This window comes from Oncorhynchus gorbuscha, linkage group LG03, assembly GCF_021184085.1.
Source record: "Oncorhynchus gorbuscha isolate QuinsamMale2020 ecotype Even-year linkage group LG03, OgorEven_v1.0, whole genome shotgun sequence".
Taxonomy (NCBI): domain Eukaryota; kingdom Metazoa; phylum Chordata; class Actinopteri; order Salmoniformes; family Salmonidae; genus Oncorhynchus; species Oncorhynchus gorbuscha.
In genome coordinates this window covers 91971701-91986777 of record NC_060175.1, presented here as the reverse complement: position 1 = coordinate 91986777, position 15077 = coordinate 91971701, and the positions used below count along the sequence as shown (strand labels likewise).

At 41.3% G+C, this 15077-nt stretch overlaps 1 protein-coding gene across 1 annotated transcript in view; it reads right to left on the bottom strand.

Moving 5' to 3' along the window:
• Positions 1 to 6950, bottom strand: part of LOC124032205 (potassium voltage-gated channel subfamily G member 1-like) — a 52444-nt gene extending 45494 nt beyond the window's left edge. Inside the window, exon 1 of the mRNA XM_046344433.1 lies at positions 6562 to 6950. The gene's annotated coding sequence lies outside the window, so the exon portion shown is untranslated. The remainder of the gene's footprint in view (positions 1 to 6561) is intronic.
• Between the last annotated feature and the right edge of the window lie 8127 nt (positions 6951 to 15077).

The window sequence follows — 15077 nt, the reverse complement described above, 5'->3', positions numbered from 1 at the left end:
GGATCTAAAAGAAACAACATGTTAACCGGTCATAACCAGATAGACACTGACTGAAGTTGCCATTGGGCAATAACTCCTACATTACCCTCATATCATTAGTGTACTGTCTGTGTGGTGATGAAAAACAAATGGTTTTGGGAAATGTTATGAGTTTACCTAGCATGTGAAGACCAGAGGACAGTTTTCACAAGGTGGCTGATCCACATGCCTTTAACCACAGAAGAAAGTGATGAAATCTATAAGGGTGAATTTTTCTGTGCCCGCACTCCTTTTCTGTGGTGCTTTATCACAGGGCCATACTGAAGCTAACTGTCCATGGTTGAGCTGTCTTGTCGGTCAAGAGGGATACTGTGTCTGTGTTCTATTTCCAATTGCCACCTGGCCTGAAGACAACTTGGGAAAAGTATAATTATTATTGACTACATGTCAAAGTGGATTTGTTTATATATTTTCAATACATAACATTCATTACAAAGTGGGTGGGGATGGCTAAGAGTTAGGGGATAGTAAACATTTGTTGATCACAGAAACAACGGCATACCTGTCACGCAAGGTCATTTTTAAGTCTGTAGTGTTTTCACACTGGCCTTTTTACCTTGAAGGGAGATAAACAAATATTTTAAAAGGGGAGACCGAACCTTGTTTTGGACCAGTGTCACCCTTTTATGAACAGAACACAATCAGAGAATGGTCTCACAGACCTACAGTACAATTGAAAACTGTGGCACTCAATCAAAGTGCTTTTTATGTACAATATGGTCATCAATTTTTTTCCCGACATATTAATTGCAGTGTATCAGTAAGAGGCTGCAGAACTGGGCCAATCATCCCTATTAGCCCTACTGTATAATAAAGTGATTAGAACAGATTCCCTTCTTCCAAAGTGGATTGAATGGCCTTTAATTGATACATTAATTACTAATAGTCCATTTTTCACCATATTCTGTTGCAGTATTCTGTAAGAGGGATGGGACAGGAGCTATCTAGAATCCCTTAGCTACTAATGTAATGTTCAATGTTTTTCTCTGATAAAATATTGTCATGCAACAGCACCTACAGTATAGGTTGAATCTTTTTGATTAATATCCATGCAGTATCATGATGGGAGAGAATACTGCGTTGGAATTCATTTCTGTGCACAAATGGTCAAAAAGATGAGTGGAAAAAGGTTCAGTGACAGTAATCGAAAAATGGTCCGATTCCCATAATTTAAAAGGGTCATCCTTTCCCTTACTGTCCTTCCCATCTTTATGATCATGTCAAGTCAGTGGACCACAGGAAGAGTAGCTGCTGCTTCAGCAACAGCTAATGGAGATCCTAATAAAATACTAAACATTAACACATACTGTATGATATGAATATCCTGTCTAAGTATATTTCCATCATTATTTGGATAAGAAACTCATGAAGAGGTTGAATCTCAATCTAAGTTAATTCTCAACATACTATATTTTTTTCCTCGTGGATGTCTGAACTCTGACTTGAATTGTTTTTCTCTCATCTCTAACTCTCCGAAAGAAGAGTCTGAGTGGGCGGAGAGCTTATATTCATGAGCTCGCCTTGACTGACAGCACTTTGAAACGCCCTTGTGGTGGTTGCCAGGTAACAAGGTAAACAATGGCAACATGTTATTTATTTATTTATTTTATTTAACCTTTATTTAACCAGGTAGGCAAGTTGAGAACAAGTTCTCATTTACAATTGCGACCTGGCCAAGATAAAGCAAAGCAGTTCAACACATACAACGACACAGAGTTACACATGGAGTAAAACAAACATACAATCAATAATACAGTATAAACAAGTCTATATACGATGTGAGCAAATGAGGTGAGATAAGGGAGGTAAAGGCAAAAAAAGGCCATGGTGGCAAAGTAATTACAATATAGCAAGTAAAACACTGGAATGGTAGATTTGCAATGGAAGAATGTGCAAAGTAGAAATAAAAATAATGGGGTGGAAAGGAGCAAAATAAATAAATAAATAAATTAAATACAGTAGGGAAAGAGGTAGTTGTTTGGGTTAAATTATAGGAGGGCTATGTACAGGTGCAGTAATCTGTGAGCTGCTCTGGCAGTTGGTGCTTAAAGCTAGTGAGGGAGATAAGTGTTTCCAGTTTCAGAGATTTTTGTAGTTCGTTCCAGTCATTGGCAGCAGAGAACTGGAAGGAGAGGCGGCCAAAGAAAGAATTGGTTTTGGGGGTGACTAGAGAAATATACCTGCTGGAGCGTGTGCTACAGGTGGGAGATGCTATGGTGACCAGCGAGCTGAGATAAGGGGGGACTTTACCTAGCAGGGTCTTGTAGATGACATGGAGCCAGTGGGTTAGGCGATGAGTATGAAGCGAGGGCCAGCCAACGAGAGCGTACAGGTCGCAATGGTGGGTAGTATATGGGGCTTTGGTGACAAAACGGATTGCACTGTGATAGACTGCATCCAATTTGTTGAGTAGAGTATTGGAGGCTATTTTGTAAATGACATCGCCAAAGTCGAGGATTGGTAGGATGGTCAGTTTTACAAGGGTATGTTTGGCAGCATGAGTGAAGGATGCTTTGTTAGGAAATAGGAAGCCAATTCTAGATTTAACTATGGATTGGAGATGTTTGATATGGGTCTGGAAGGAGAGTTTACAGTCTAACCAGACACCTAAGTATTTGTAGTTGTCCACGTATGCTAAGTCAGAGCCGTCCAGAGTAGTGATGTTGGACAGGCGGGTAGGTGCAGGTAGCGATCGGTTGAAGAGCATGCATTTAGTTTTACTTGTATTTAAGAGCAATTGGAGGCCACGGAAGGAGAGTTGTATGGCATTGAAGCTTGCCTGGAGGGTTGTTAACACAGTGTCCAAAGAAGGGCCAGAAGTATACAGAATGGTGTCGTCTGCATAGAGGTGGATCAGAGTCTCACCAGCAGCAAGAGCGACCTCATTGATGTATTCATAGAAGAGAGTCGGTCCAAGAATTGAACCCTGTGGCACCCCCATAGAGACTGCCAGAGGTCCGGACAGCAGACCCTCCGATTTGACACACTGAACTCTATCAGAGAAGTAGTTGGTGAACCAGGCGAGGCAAACATTTGAGAAACCAAGGCTGTCGAGTCTGCCAATGAGGATGTGGTGATTGACAGAGGGTGGCAGGGTAGCCTAGTGGTTAGGGCATTGGACTAGTAACCGAAAGGTTGCAAGTTCGAATCCCTGAGCTGACAAGGTACAAATCTGTCGTTCTGAACAGGCAGTTAAACCCACTGTTCCTAGGCCGTCATTGAAAATAAGAATTTGTTCTTAACTGACTTGCCTAGTAAAAAAAATAATATATTTTTTTAAATTAAAAAAACAGAGTCGAAAGCCTTGGCCAGATCAATGAATACGGCTGCACAGTAATGTTTCTTATCGATGGCGGTTAAGATATCATTTAGGACCTTGAGCGTGGCTGAGGTGCACCCATGACCAGGTCTGAAACCAGATTGCATAGCAGAGAAGGTATGGTGAAGGTATGGTATCTGTTTGTTGACTTGGCTTTCGAAGACCTTAGAAAGGCATGGTAGGATAGATATGGTATGTTCCGTTCCGAGCCGCTCTGCGCTGTACAAAACTGCCGATAGATTTTCGAGCTAAAGGATAGCTGATGACCACAAACCGTGGTTAGCTGAATACTAACGATTTGCCAGTAAAGAAGCTAACTAGCTTCTGATCTAGCTTCTGGATTAGCTTCTGGATTAGCTTCTGGATTAGCTTCTGGATTAGCTTCTGGCTAGTTTCTTGGAGGATTACAGATTTGAGGTAAATAATACTTTTTTTATAAATATAAATTGGTGAGGCGGTTGCAGGAGAGTGTTTTGAAGATGAGTTTATGGGAAAATTAGGAAAAATTAAAAAATGTATGTGAAAAAAGTTGTAAATATATATATATATATATATATGGGACACGACAAGACGAGGACAAAAGTCGTCTGAACTGCTATGCCATCTTGCTGACCAGGTAAACAATGGGCCACATGTCATTACCAGCATAAATAGTATGCCTCTCCATTTTCTCAGCAAAATACTATTGTGCTCAACAGAACTGATCATGGACTGTTGGATATCAGACAAACAGCAGCAATACACAATATTTGTAACTAATTAAGGAATACAGTTGACTGATACACTTCTTCACAATAATTAGACAAGCCGGAGTCATCTTAGCAGCTTAGATATAAGGGAATGTACATGAAAACAGCATACAATAAGTGTACTGGACAATGTATTTGTGCCTCTGTAAATGACTATGTTCAGAATGGTATCTATTGAGCAGACATTTATTGGACCATTTAAAATAGGCCAGCCAAAACATTGATCACCCTAAAGTGTGCAGGACCCATTGATCCATACGATTTGTAACACTAATCTTGTAACCAGGAGCCTGGTTACCTAGCCTATATTTAACCTTTATTTAACTGTAATATTTTTGAAAAGGAAACATTTGTTAAATGGTTGTGACTTTAATTTCCTTTTATTTACTGGTCTGAGTTATGATGCTGTATATTTGTTCATGTAGTGATCTAGTCATTCTAAAATGTGTTTTCTGGTGTTTTTGAAGTACTCAATTTGAAATATGCAATATTTGGTCCAGCACTTTTAGTGAAACTTTTCAATGTTTGTATTTGGAGTTGTGTGCCTGAAATGCTCAGATTTGAAATGAATCACTACACAACATGGCCAAAAGTATGTGGACAGCTGCTAGTCGAAAGTCTCATTCCAAAATTATGGGCATTAATATGGAGTTTGTCCACATTGCTGCAATAACAGCCACCACTCTTCTAGGAAGGCTATCCACCAGATATTGGAAAATTGTTGCATGGACTTGCTTCCATTCAGAACACAAGAGCATTAGTGAGATCGGCACTGATGTCGGGCTATTAGTCCTGGATTGCAGACAGCATTCCAATTCGTCCCAAAGGTGTCCGATGGGGTTGAGGACAGGGCTCTGTGCAGGCCAGTCATGTTTTTCCACATCGATCTCTTTGTGCACGGGGGCATTGTCATGCTGAAACAGGAAAAGACCTTCCCCTAACTGTTGCCACAAAGTTGGAAGCCCAGAATCATTTAGAATGTCATTGTGTCCTGTAGCGTTAAGATTTCCCTTCACAGGAAATAAGCGGCCTAGCCCGACCCATGTAAAAACACCCCCAGGCTATTATTCCTCATCCACCAAACTAGTTGGCAGTACGCATTCGGGCAGGTAGCATTCTCCTGGCAACCGCCAAACCCAGATTTGTCCGTCGGACTGCCAGATGGTGAACCGTGATTCATCACTCCAGAGAACGCGTTTCCACTGCTCCAGAATCCAATGGCAGAGAGCTTTACACCACTCCAGCCAATGCTTTGCTCGTGACGGTTCCACGTTAAAAGTCACTGAGCTCTCCTGTATGGGCCATTTCACTGCAAATGTTTGTCTATGGAGATTGTGTGCTCGATTTTATACACCTGTCAGCAACGGGTGTTGCTGATATAGCCGAATCCACTCATTTGAAGGGATGTCCACATACTTTCAAATGCTGACAAAGCCATCATGGTTGAGTACATGGTTTTGAAATGGAATGTAAATTGAACAGCAGAATATATCCTAATATGTGCCTTTAACTTGTCTTATTTGTCAAGGTTAAAGATGACCAAGTGAGGTACAGTACATGGCAGCAGAGAGGTAGAGGTTGCAGATGGAATGTTACCAATGAATGGCTGGCACACGCACACACGCACGCACGCACGCACGCACGCACGCACGCACACACACACGCACGCACACACGCACGCACACACGCACGCACACAAAGGACTCAATAAATCTCCCAACTCGCCAAAAATGGTCAATCATGGAACTAACCTACTTGTCGGTAACAGAATTCACTGTTGCCCCTAGTGGCCGGTTTCCACATTATCTCCTGATGTTCTCAGACATGAATGGACGTTAAATATTGACTTGTATCACAGGTAACTGGCCCGTATCAGAATTTATTAGAGTAACTGTCAAATCCTTGCTTCCTCCCATCACTGTTGTCTCTATTATTCACAACCTCTCTAAGCACGATGGATGAGAGGATCAAATGTCTATCCACTTAGATCTCCTCCTCCAATGAACAATGACATTGAGACGAGGAATTGAGGACACGTGTAGAGACACTGAGAGCAGTGTCACAACCAGTCCCAATTCACTCCCCAGCCCTCCCCTTTTGCCCTAATCCTTTACTGTTTGTTGATATGTAAGGTGTAAACAATATGATGGAAGCTCCGCTAGGACTTTTACCTATCCACACTATTCAGATCTGGAAACATTGAAGTGTTCTGGACAAGGGGAAGTGGGGGGATTTGGGACTGGTAGTTCCTCTTCCAATACCAAGGCCATGGTAGAGGATAATAGAGAATATCTATAGATCCATCAAGATTTACAGTAGCTTACTGTTTAATTGGAGATTCATCCAAGCAACTGTCAAAGAAGCCACAGCCACAGTTGCATTATCTAACTTTAGCCCCCCGATCCCCTCAAAATGTTGGCTACCGTGTTAAACTCATCAATCTCTGATACTTACATTTGTGGTCAGCACTTGCAAGATCCACTGTCAATGAAGGTATAGCATCCGTCTTCAGGATTGGCTTCCTGGCAAGACTCATCGAATGTTCTCCCCAATTGATAAAGCAACTTCGCTCGAAATGTACACTGCATACATACATGTGACATGATTGTAATTTTCAGTGCAGATTTTTCACCTGAAACGAAAAGCAGCACCTGCTCTCTGATGTCTTCATTCTTCGGAAAATAGTTTAAAGTTAAATTTACACAATGGCATCGAGTCACAACACAGTGTGAAGTTGCCGACGTGCTGGTAAGTAGCTTGCTAGCTAACACACTACAGATGAAAGGTGAAAGGTTACTAGTGACTTTGGCTGTATATTCTGCTTGAGCTAGCTAACTTCCAGTTTGTAAACAAAGTCAAAGAAGGCATAGGCACACATGTGATGATGGTTTTAAGGCGGTACATATTTAAATGAGTTAAGATGATAAGACGCTACCATTGGTGTATTACGTTTCTTGGCTTTGTGTGACATTGCATAAATCCTTGGTAATGCCTGCCTCCTAAATCCAAGTGTTTGACACAGGGGAAGGGGACCTGTACCTTTATGATAAAACTTTATCAATGTACTAGCTACAGTCATTTTTCATTCTTGCGTCACCCTACTTTGAACTTGTTTCATAGAAAAACCTGATTTTCACTGTTCGGGACCTTTAATAATCTGAATTGAATTTATATATTTTCTATATTAATCATCACTCTTTTATCATTGCAGACATGCTTATCTAGAAAACAAGTCAGGAATTCGATCAGAAATTGTTGTCACGTTATATTGCTTTGGCTTGTTTTTAAAAGCAAAACAAACACATTCCCAGAATGTAATAAATGAAACCTAAAAGAGTTCACTTTGTTGATCTGCTTGAGTGGAACTTATTCAGCACATATCCTGCAATGCTGTGACTGTGAGGGCACTCATTTATATTCAGAGAGAAATATAATGTGTTAAAAAGAATCAGCGCCGCAGAGTTTAATAGATCACAGATTGAGGGAGCATAATTATAACCTAGTGTGACACGCATCACCTGACTATGATTGTGCCCAGGTGCGTCTTGTTATTGTGTGATATGGTTTTCCCTATAAAATGCCAGCATTTCCCTGTGCCCAGCAGATTCCCATTATTCAAAAAGGTTGCATTTCGCTACACCCGCAATAACAGCTGCTAAATATGTGTTTGTGACCAATAAAATTGGATTTGATTTGAGGAGACCTAGCTAAGCTTCCTTGGTCGGTGCTGCTCTCTGTCAACCAGTAACTAACAATTGAAATGCATTCCTCATCAATCATTTGGAAAACACAACAAGGATCAGGCCAGATTTTATCCACCATCTACAGATATGTACCTTAAATGTAAATTGTTATGGTAATACAGTCATTGAACTGTCAGTATTTTACTGAGCTGAGTGCAGGCTATTCATCTTTTCACCAATTCATTTTTTTGTTGTTGATACAGACATGTTCATTGCAAAGTTGAAAATATGTTAAATATAATTTATGGACGATGTAATTACAGTATCTATAGTTGAAAATGTATAATCTATATTAAATATCTATATACAATTTAAATATCTATATTTGAATATATATATATATACAATGTAAATATCTATAGTTGAATATCTATATACAATGTATGTAAATATCTATAGTTCAAAATGTATAATCTACGTGAATTAATGTACAGTTTTCATAATAATCTATAAACTAGTGGTAGGATGACATTTCACTGTGTGACTGTGACACATTTGGCATGGCTTGTATCTGAAAAATAGGTGCTTCATTTTCACATCCCTACCAAAATGAATATAATGATGGGGTTATGACATGAGGAAACAGATCCGTAGGAGGGGTGCTTTTAAGGTTCAGCACTGTGTTCTTAATTGTGTTGTTGCCATGGACAAGTGGCTCGTCTCCCCCTCACTTCCTCTTTCTGGAGACAATATTATAGTGTGACCCTGTTAGACTGTCTCATTTAGCATATTAAATTAACTCACAGTACTATATGTCTGCTTCCCAAATTAGCACCTTATTCCCTATGTAGTGATCGACTAGAAGTTTTTAATAGACGTCTAATAAAATGCCAGACCAGTCAATGAAAACCACAGCGCACTGGTTATCTTTGCTCCACAAACAATTTAATGGATCTCACACCAGGTCTATACAGTCGTGGCCAAACATTTTGAGAATGACACAAATATTAATTTTCACAAAGTCTGCTGCCTCTGTGTCTTTAGATATTTTTGTCAGATTTTACTATGGAATACTGAAGTATAATTACAAGCATTTTATAAGTGTTAAAGGCTTTTATTGACAACTACATGAAGTTGATGCAATATAAAGAGTCAATATTTGCAGTGCTGACCCTTCTTTTCCAAGACCTCTGCAATCTGCCCTGGCATGCTGTCATCCTGGGCCACATCCTGAGTGATCGCAGCCCATTCCTGCATAATCAGTGCTTGGACTTTGTCAGAATTTGTGGGGTTTTGTTTGTCCACCAGCCTCTTGAGGATTGTCCACAAGTTCTCAAATGGATTAATGTCTGGGGAGTTTCCTGGCCATGGACCCAAAATATTGATGTTTTGTTCCCCGAGCCACTTAGTTATCACTTTGACCTTATGGCAAGTTGCTCCATCATGCTGGAAAAGGCATTGTTCGTCGCCAAACTGTTTCTAGATGGTTGGGAGAAGTTGCTCTCGGAGGATGTGTTGGTACCATTCTTCATTCGTGGCTGTGTTCTTTGGAAAAATTGTGAGTGAGCCCACTCCCTTGGCTGAGAAGCAACCCCACACATGAATGGTCTCAGGATGCTTTACTGTTGGCATGACACAGGACTGATGGTAGCGCTCACCTTGAAAAAAGCAATCGGAAAGGGGATTCATCAGAGAAAATTACTTTACCCCAGGCCTCAGCAGTCCAATCCCTGTACCCTTTGCAGAATATCAGTCTGTCCCTGATGTTTTTCCTGGAGAGAAATGTTTTCTTTGCTGCCCTTCTGGACACCAGGCCATCCTCCAAAAGTATTTTCCTCACTGTGCACGCAGATGCACTCACACCTGCCTGCTGTCATTCCTGAACAAGCTCTGTATTGGTGGTGCTCCAATCCTGCAGCTGAATCAACTTTAGGAGACAGTCCTGGCACTTTCTGGACTTTCTTGGGTGCCATGAAGCCTTCTTTACAATAATTGAACCGCTCTCCTGGAAGTTAAAATCAAATCAAATCAAATTAATTTATATAGCCCTTCGTACATCAGCTGATATCTCAAGGTGCTGTACAGAAACCCAGCATAAAACCCCAAACAGCAAGCAATGCAGGTGTAGAAGCATGGTGGCTAGGAAAAACTCCCTAGAAAGGCCTAAACCTAGGAAGAAACCTAGAGAGGAACCAGGCTATGAGGGGTGGCAAGTCCTTTTCTGGCTGTGCTGGGTGGAGATTATAACATGGCCAATATGTTCAAATGTTCATAAGTGACCATCATGGTCAAATAATAATAATCACAGGCAGAACAGTTGAAACTGGAGCAGCAGCATGGCCAGGTGGACTGGGGACAGCAAGGAGTCATCATGCCAGGTAGTCCTGAGGCATGGTCCTAGGGCTCAGGTCCTCAGAGAGAGAGAAAGACAGAGAGAAATAGAGAATTAGAGAGAGCATACTTAACTTCACACAGGACACCGGATAAGACAGGAGAAGTACTCCAGATATAACAAACTGACCGTAGCCCCCCGCCACATAAACTACTGCAGCATAAATACTGGAGGCTGAGACAGGAGGGGTCAGGAGACACTGTGGCCCCATCCAATGATACCCCCGGACAGGGCCAAACAGGGAGGATATAACCCCACCCACTTTGCCAAAGCACAGCCCCCACACCACTAGAGGGATATCTTCAACCACCAACTTACCATCCTGAGACAAGGCCGAGTATAGCCCACAAAGTTCTTGATGACCCGATAAATGGTTGATTTAGGTGCAATCTTACTGGCAGCAATATCCTTGCCTGTGAAGCCCTTTTTGTGCAAAGCAATGATGACGGCACGTATTTCCTTGCAGGTAACCATGATTGACAGAGGAAGAACAATGATTGAGCACCACCCTCCTTTTGAAGCTTGCAGTCTGTTTTTCGAACTCAATCAGCATGACAGAGTGATATCCAGCCTTGTCCTCGTCATCACTCACCCCTGTGTTAATGAGAGAATCACTGACATGATGTCAGCTGGTCCTTTTGTGGCAGGGCTGAATGCTTTTTGGGGATTCAGTTCATTTGCATGGCAAAGAGGGACTTTGCAATTAATTGCAATTCATCTGATCACTCTTCATAACATTCTTATGTATATGTTAATTTCCATCATACAAACTGAGGCAGCAGACTTTGTGAAAATGAATATTTGTGTCATTCTCAAAACGTTTGGCCACGTTTGGTCCTTCCCCACAACAACAGAAGGACATTGATGCTCAATACCCAAAGCCTGTGACTAGCCAGCCAGCATTGAAAAGCTTTTAAGATCATTTTAACCTGGTGATTGTTGTTGTGCAGTTCATGACCATTGGCCTTTCCAGACAGTTCCAAGCCTCATCGCCTTATCCCAGTCTTTTCCTTCTCCATCTCGGGGGTAATTGAGGATGTCTCTCTCCAACAAAGCAGAATGATGGTGATATATTGTCCTGGAGGGAAAGTCAGTGACTGGAGGAAAGGAGAAAATAAACTCCAGGCTCCTTTTTATGAACCAATTATTACCATTCAAAGAAGTAGCCCCAGGTTCATGGCTAAAGTGAATGCACTTGACATGCTTTGATGTCTCAGGGTTCGGTTGGTGAGAGCAGCATGTGTATGTTGGATTCAGTCTGTTTGATCATTGAATTCCTATATATCCATTGTCAATGTTTACATTTACATTTTACATTTAAGTCATTTAGCAGACGCTCTTATCCAGAGCGACTTACAAATTGGTGCGTTCACCTTATGACATCCAGTGGAGCAGCCACTTTACAATAGTGCATCTAAATCTTTTAAGGGGGCGGGTGAGAAGGATTACTTTATCCTATCCTAGGTATTCCTTAAAGAGGTGGGGTTTCAGGTGTCTCCGGAAGGTGGTGATTGACTCCGCTGTCCTGGCGTCGTGAGGGAGTTTGTTCCACCATTGGGGGGCCAGAGCAGCGAACAGTTTTGACTGGGCTGAGCGGGAACTGTACTTCCTCATAAACTACATGATCATTTAATGATCAACACGTGAATAATTCATTATTTTTTTCAATCAAATATTTTTGACTGGCAGAAAGCATGTAGCAATTTATTCATGGTAATGTTGTAATAGTATATGCATAACAGCTCAGAACAATGAAGTGATGTGACCTTTGCAGGAACTCAACCGGCCTAATACACAACCTGTTATACTAACGAGAAAGACAGATCTATTACACCAGCAGTGGAGTCACTCTTCTAGCTCTCCATTTCAAAAGGCAGACAGATTTGCAATTCAAATGTAATTTCAACTGCCGGTGCCAGCGCCAATGTTAATAATGGACGACATAGTGTTTCAGTTGGAGTGTGTTTTTTAATTGGGCATCCAGCTTTCAGAATAATTGAAACAAGTGGTTTAACCACAACCATGTTCAGTGGTACTGCTTCTTACCATGATCATATTGCTGATTGGAAAAGCAATGTGCAATGATAAGATTGATTGAATGAATTAATGAATGAATGAATCAATATGTATGAATCTATTTTAGACTATGACAAAGGTAAAAGAGCCATATTACACTGAGTGTTCAAAATATTAAGGACACCTGCTCTTTCCATGACATAGAGTGGCTAGGTGGGAGCTATAATCCCTTATTGATGGCACTTGTTAAATCCAATTCAATCAGTGTAGATGAAGGGGAGGAGAGAGGTTAAATAAGGATTTTAAAGCCTTGAGACAATTGACATGGATTGTGTATGTGTGCCATTCAGAGGGTGAATGGGCAAGACAAAATATGTAAGTGCATTTGGACAGGGTATGTTAGTAGGTATCAGGCGTACAGGAACTGCAATGCTGCTGGGTTATTCACGCTCAAAAGTTTCCTGTGTGTATCAAGAATGGTCCACCATCCGAAGGACATCCAGCAAACTTGACACAACTGTGGGAAGCACTGGCGTCAACACGGGCCAGCATCCCTGTGGAACTCTTTCGACACCTTGTAGAGTCCATGTCCCGATGAATTGAGGCTGTTCTTAGGGCAAATGGGGGGTGGAACTCAATATTAGGAAGGTGTTCCTAATGTTTTGTCCACTCCGTGTAATGTATAATGATGTCTAGATATGACTGGTGGGTAATACTGCTACACGCTGAGAGGTTTTTATCTGTACCTGAGAGCAAATGTCACATGTAAAGGTGTATGGCACCCGTTTAGTCTGGATATGATCATGGGTGCGTTCGTAAATTCACTCTGGAGTGCCAGAGAGCGCTCAGAGTGCGCTCTGGGCATTAATAAATTCAGAGCGTTGTCAGATTGTCCTTTGGTATATTCAGAGTGTTTCACTCTCGGTGCGTTCAGAGCGCACACTAGAAGCTCTGGACAAGGAGTAGGGATGATCCGAGCATCTGCAAGAGTTCAGTCCAATTTCAAAATGGCAGTGTCTGTAACGTCAAGATGTGATGGATGTGGCTATGTTGATACACACGAAGTTATAATTCAACATATTGCTAAATGTAATGGCAAAACAAACCAAGGATATCATTTAGTTATGTAGAGTAGGTATATAGCCCTTCTTACATCAGCTGATATGTCAAAGTGCTGTACAGAAACCCAGCCTAAAACCCCAAACAGCAAGCAATGCAGGTGTAGAAGCACGGTGGCTAGGAAAAACTCCCTAGAAAGGCCAAAACCTAGGAAGAAACCTAGAGAGGAACCAAGCTATGAGTGGTGGCCAGTCCTCTTCTGGCTGTGCCGGGTGGAGATTATAACAGAACATGGCCAAGATGTTCAAATGTTCATAAATGACCAGCATGGTCAAATAATAATAATCACAGTAGTTGTTGAGGGTGTGCCATGGTTGTGGAGGGTGTGCTGGATCCCCCAGGATGTGGATATCTTTGGGCACCATAGACTGCGGATCAGCGGTAAACATCTGATGCAGGTCTGAGTTCCGATACAGCCTTGAATCATGCACTGAGACGGGATAGGCACTAAATACACGGGTGAAAAGCATTTTGTCAGCGTAGGCGGCCTGGAGGTGCATAGAATGGAATGACTTTAGGTTGACATACAGTATGCCTCAGGGTATTCTCGGGGGGCCTTGTTGGGAATGTATGTTGCCTTTGTGAAGCCACTGATGACCTCTTGTGATCTGGCCCCTGTTGGCCAGACAATGACTCGTGCAGACAGATGTGATACTGCTTCGATCACCCTCTGGAAGCAGGCGTTGACCGTAGATTTAGAGACATCGAACCTGTCGCCGAATATAATTATAATTTTTATAATGATATTATATACATTATGATATAACATTATAACACTACTCTGAACTTAAGTTCACTCTTTGCCAACTAGGCCTATCAGTCATGATTCAAGATCAAACCCAAATGATGCTGCAGTAACATAGAGCTCGTCATTACCACCACAAGGTGTCAGCTAACATGTGCCTTTTGATACAGTGCTTTATGACAGTTGAAAGGCCATGTCAATATCATGTAAACAAAACCGATTGATCATTTAGCAGGGTGGATTTCTAGTGAGTTTTATTGTAGATCGCTTGCTGTTTTATTCTATATCATTTGAAATGTTGGCAGTATCATACTCCTAAAAGAAACAAATAAAATACATTGTACTGTAGCAAGCTAGTTGTCTGGCTAGACTAGCCTGCTATGTTCCTAGCTAAGTCAGTTCCGTTATACTACTCAAGCTATTGCCATTCCAGCTAATAATCAGCAGATTGCACTTACCAACGTTAGCTAGCTTGATGTTACTGTAGCTAAAAAGAAGGTTAGTAACACACTGACATGCCAAATGCATGTTGCAAGGCCAATGTGTTCATCTTACTGTCCTCATCACTGTCGCTGTCAACCAGTCTAAAAAATGGATGAGATATTGTTCACTACCCAAAAGAGAGCAGTCATGCCTTCTCTGTTTTCGGCCATTTTTATTTGTGAAACGTTTTATAGTTTGGAAATGTGTCTTTATCAAGCGCTCTAGGACGCTTGAACCAGAGCGCTTGCATTTCAGAGCAGATCGTGGAGTGAATTTCAGAACGCACCCCATATTAGAATTATTTATTTTTTAAATCGTAATTAATGTATTGTATGAGATATGCCTGTGGAGATTTGTTCCTACATGATTGACTGTAAGAGTGATGCTTTTTGAGATTTCATCCTAAATGATTGACTGTATGAGTGATGCCTATTTAAAGAACACTCATTTTTCTGACAAAAGAGATACACATACAGTACATTTTGTTTTAAGTTTGAAGCAGTTTCTATGGATACAGCATTGTTGCTTTGTG